Source organism: Urtica dioica, chromosome 1 (assembly GCF_054948205.1).
Source record: "Urtica dioica subsp. dioica isolate 48M chromosome 1, U.dioica_male_clone48M_v1_H2, whole genome shotgun sequence".
In the NCBI taxonomy this organism is placed as follows: domain Eukaryota; kingdom Viridiplantae; phylum Streptophyta; class Magnoliopsida; order Rosales; family Urticaceae; genus Urtica; species Urtica dioica.
The window spans coordinates 61,121,678-61,126,859 of record NC_142756.1 but is presented as its reverse complement, the minus strand read 5'-3'; the positions used below and the strand labels follow the sequence as shown (position 1 = coordinate 61,126,859).

At 40.8% G+C, this 5,182-nt stretch overlaps 1 long non-coding RNA gene across 1 annotated transcript; it reads left to right on the top strand.

The window, feature by feature from the left end:
• Positions 1-710: 710 nt before the first annotated feature.
• LOC149408363 (uncharacterized) lies at positions 711-4,768 on the top strand. The gene is made up of 3 exons (XR_016299756.1): positions 711-1,151; positions 2,612-2,738; positions 3,718-4,768. It is a non-coding gene; the product is annotated as an uncharacterized LOC149408363 (long non-coding RNA).
• The last annotated feature ends 414 nt before the right edge of the window (positions 4,769-5,182 follow it).

Here is a 5,182-nt window from a genome sequence, read left to right as displayed (position 1 = left end):
TTGTAGCCATCGTGAGTTTCATTTTTAGCGAGATCCTTACTCCCGCAAAATGTCTTGAAGAAGAGCTGCGACAACCTCGACTTCTGGCCACGGCGCATCCTCTTCGCATCGCGAATGATAGCCATGTCAATCTCGTTGCGAATAGGATCTGCAGGCACAAGCTCGCCACTCTCGGGATGTTCATAAACGAAGTTATACTCGTTATGAATTGAGTTCATAAGAGCCGCCACACTCTGCGCAGGCACATGATTCCAGTCTGGGAGGTCGACTGGAATGGTACTCTTGATCAGGTTTCCTAATCGGTTTTTGTAAGGACGAGCTTTTGCGTCACTCGTATTTGGAGATTTGGAATTTATTAACGAGTTTCCGTTGTTACAACTAAATTCCCGAGTGAATTATACTTCAATGGATTTATCGAATTAATTTTAAATATGTTAAGGTTATGAGAAATCTCGGAATAAATAAAGGAATTATCGAATTTATCTCGATTAATAAATTAATTCCGAGGAGACATTCCGGAAAATAATTTAAGAAATAAATTCTCACGAACGAGAATTAATTCCGACGAACCTTAAATATATTTTAATTAATCGAGAACGAACGAGAAAATTCTCGGTTTTAAAACATATAATTATAATCCATTCGGTTATGGATTTAATTAAATAATTATATGAAAGGACGTGGTTGTAACAATTTTTAAGGGACCCATTTGAATGAAAACAAGGAAAATAGGTTGGTTAGTAATTAATGGGATAAGGATGAGCATTGCCATGTCATCAATCAAAGATTTGGATAATATCAAGTGATGTTTATCACTTAGCCGAATAAAATCAAACCCACCAGCCCAAGGAAGAGAAAAGACACGGGAAAAAAAAAAGAAAGAAGAAGGAGAAGAGAACCCGAGCGAGAGAGAGAGCCGAGAGAAGGGAGAGCAAGAGAGAGAGAGCGGTCGAGCGAGCGAGAGAGAGAAAGAGATTGAGGGAGTGAGCTCGCGGAGGAGGAGATCGGCCAACAGCAAGTCACCGAGGCCGAGACTCGCCACAGGACGCACGCGCGGCCGAGAAGGAACCAGCGCCGCCGCGAGCAAGCCGAGGACGCCGGAGCAGAGAAACTCGCCGGAGAAGAAGGAGAGAGGGACGGCGACGGAGAAGGTAAGCTCGATTTTGAACTTATCTTCCTCTATGGTTCGGATTTGAGGAAAATCATAGAGTTAGGGTTTGGAGATTTGGGGCTTTTGTGGAAATTAGCTTGAATCTCTTGTGTTATGCCCGATTATTCTTGGTTGAGTGTTGGATTGAAGGATAATTGCTTGATTTCGGGATTTATGAGATTGTTTGTCTTGGATTTCTTTGGATGAGTTTGGATTTGGAATTGTTTCAGCCGTGTGTTTGAGATTGGTGTGGGTTGTTATTGATTTTTGTGACATGATTCCTTGGTTGATATGGCCGTGATATTGAAATCAAGAATCTGAGAAGGTTGGGTTTGAATTTTTTTGTTGGCCGTGTGCGTGTAAGGCTGTTTTGATATTGTTGTTTGGATTCGTTAATTTGGCCGGTAAGCTTTATTTTGTGTGCGAGTTGTTGTCGAGAGTTAGGCTCGGTTTTAAGTGGGCTGAACAGGGCTCGGGGCAGCAGCTCTAGACGGCGAGGCGGCGCGGACTTGGAAGGTTCGGGCCTCGGCTCGGGGGCTTGAGACGTCTCCGATTAGTTAAGGCGAGTCGGGGTTTGTCCCGAGTCTCGACTCGTGCTAGTTACGAATCTTTAATTAATATGTTATTATGTTTATGGTAAAGTTCGTTTCAATATAAATAGTAAAGAAAAATAAATTATTATGTTGTCGTTATAAACTCGTTGATTATTTAAGTAACTACTTAATATCCTTATTGAAGATATGTACTAAAAATCGAGTTCGACTATAAGCTAGACTCTTTTAATTTTGAAAAAGAATATCAACGAGAAATATTTTATTTACGTAAGAAAATAGAAATAAAAGAAAGGTTCGACTACGAACCGAGGGTTCGGTTATTTTATAAACATTTTATTAAATCGAACCCAAAATTATTTGCAATATGGTTAGACATTTAAAATAAACGACTTGGTTTATTTTAAATGAAAGGTTTTTACGTTATGTATTTCATTTCTCAAATGGTTATAACTTGTCAATAAAAGAGACAAGTCAAAGATATTTTCTAGAACATATTTGAAAAGTATCGTTTTGAGTTATTTTCATATAACTTACATATGCTATAGATTGTTAGTAATAACTTCTATATACGTTCTTTTCTCTTAGTTTCGACCCTCGGGAACCTATTCTAAGCAGTGGGCTTTACCCAGTCAGAAGAATAGGTGGTCGAATAGTGTAGAACGTTCCTTAGCTTAGATTAGAAAAGCGATGTCAAGGCCTTATTTTTAGGCGTCGATTCTTTTCTGTATCTCTGTTTTGTCTTCGTGTATTCTCTGTTTCTCGTGTGTGAGACACTCTGAGTAGCGTGAATAGGAGGACGTTTTGAATACGTTCCTTGTGAGCTTTCTTTCCAGTAGAAGTATGTACGTTAGTGTATCGAGGGATGAGATACTAAGTACGCTCGACGTTCGATCTTTCTCTTCCATAGATAAGTCCAGATTGCTATAAGGATTAGCAACGAGCAGAAAGCTTACGTGGACTGGGTTACGTGAAGTTAAGAAGAACCCTTTTGTTTGGAAGAGAAGATTTCAGGATTCGTGAGAATCGTTATCCAGGTAAGTGGATTTTATGCACCTACAATATCAAGAAATATTATATATATTTATATATATACATATATTGTACGTGCATTATTTATTTTTATGTGCTTCTAGTAAGCAAGATTAAGATAAGCCAAAAGATAAGTCACTATCAAGATTAAGGGCTTTAAGCCACTAACGAATTGGAAAACGGAATTAGTCCGGCTAACAAAAATGGCTAGAGGTAACTAGGAACCCGAGCCTTTGCTATGTGTTTAGTTAGCCACCCTCCAGAGATCCAGTCTTAGTGAACTGGATTATGAGAGACTGAAGTTAAAGCTCGTAATCAAAAGCGAGAATATTATGATAGGATCTTTGGGAGTCGCATCTCAAGATCTTATAAGTCACGAGTTAATAAGCGAAAAGAATATATGTTAAGATCGGGATTAAACCCGAATTAAGCAGTCTCTCATGTTAGGTTAATTAAAGAGAAAACATAGAATGGTACCGCCTCCGACATATACCCCATAGACGGGGATTAGGCAGGAGATTGTGCACCCTCCTGTCTGGCGCCAATAAGACTTGTGTCGTGCGGATATCATTAAGGGATCCCGAGCAGGAAATGTATTGTATGATGGGAATTGCCAGGACCTAAGCTGGCATATTCTCAAGTAAGAGGAGTTACCGGGACCTAAGCTGGTAATTCCATAGATTATGATGAAAGTATGTTATGATGTGAATCACCGGGACCTAAGCTGGTGAATTCTTAAGTAAGAGGAATCTCTCGGGACCTAAGCTGAGTGATTCCTAAGTAAGATGAATTTATCGGGACCTAAGCCGATTGATTCTTATGAAAGGTGGATTTATCGGGACCTAAGCCGATACTTCCGCAAGTTATGATAAGATATGAATTGTATGATATGTATTGCTTATGTGTTATGTGCACGATGCATTAGTTATATAGATATCCGCTTACTGAGTCTTTCGACTCACAGTTATTATCTTGATATTGTAGATAAAGGCAAAGCTAAAGAAGATTAAGCAGAGCATCAGCAAAAGCCGGTAAGTAAGTAGGCGTGTGTATGTACGGCTGCCGACCTGTGGCTAAGTCAAGGGCGAATAAGTCTGTTTTGTTTTTAAAAGACGAGTCTTTTGTTTGTGAAGTTTTAAATAGTATGTTTTAAGAAAAACGAAAAATTCGCCCATATTTTTGAGACGTTTATGTAAATATTTTAAAAGTTTTTCTAGAAAATGTTTTCTGGAAGCGCTTCCACCAAAGTTTTGTTGAATTTTATTTATGTCAAGTAAGATACGCAGATCTCTGCCGCGGCTCGCGGGCGAGCTAAGGCTCGCGGGTCGTGACAGAATTTTTGGTATCAGAGCCCAGGTTGAGCCGTTTCTGTAGACTTGTGGTCGTACATACACTAACTTACTTACTTATAAGTCAGCTGATGTTTAAGATAGCCTTATCTATAATATCTTGTTGAGTCTTTGTGAAAGATAGCGGTTATATTAGGATAACCGTATGCTTACCCATTCCTACTCATAGGCGAAGTAGAGATTAAGAATGGGACCTAAGAAGCAAACGCAGACGGATCTTTCGCAAGAAATGGCTGAGATTAGCAGAGCTCTAGAGCGTCAAGCAGAAGATGCACGTCGAAGGGATGCTCAAATATAAGAGCAGAACAGGATGATCACGCAACTTATTGCGCGAATGAACGAGCAGCAGCCTCTACGGGGTCAAGAAGAGCCTGAACCCCAGGCGCATCGACCAGAACAACCTAGAGGTCAAGAGGAGCACGTGCCAAATGTGAATGTGAATCTAGGTGGTCAGAATGTGCAAGCGCCACCACAAGCTCCAGCTATGGCACCAGATGAGGTTCCGCTGTTTCAGATTCCGATAATGGCACCAATTGTCGGAGAGCCTGTATATGAGCGCTTTCGTAAGCAGAAGCCACCGACTTTCAATGGAGATGCTGATCCTTCCCTTGCGGAGAATTGGATTAAAAGGATCCAACAGATCTTCACGTACATGCAACTTTCAGATGCTGAGAGAGTTGCTTGTGCTGTGAACCAACTAGAACTTGAAGCTAGAAGTTGGTGGGAGGTAATCGCACTTTATGAAGATGTTTCTCATATTACATGGAATCGTTTTATCAACCTATTCTATGAGAAGTACCTGGGTGAAGCTAATCTTTCGGGTAAGGTACGGGAGTTTATGGATCTTAAGCAAGGAAAGCTCTCTGTATCTGAGTATGTGGCCAAGTTTGATGAACTTGCAAAGTTCTCACCCTCTATGGTACCGACGGATCAGTCGCGCAAGATGAGGTTTATGCATGGACTCAATGTGGAAATTGTGCGTCAGGTGGATAGTGGCGATGTGGGGCCGCGAACTTATGCGAATGCCGTTCAAAGGGCGTTAAGGATTGATGGTTGGCGTATAGCACAAGTCAATCCAGCTGGCGAGTCGGTGACCATCC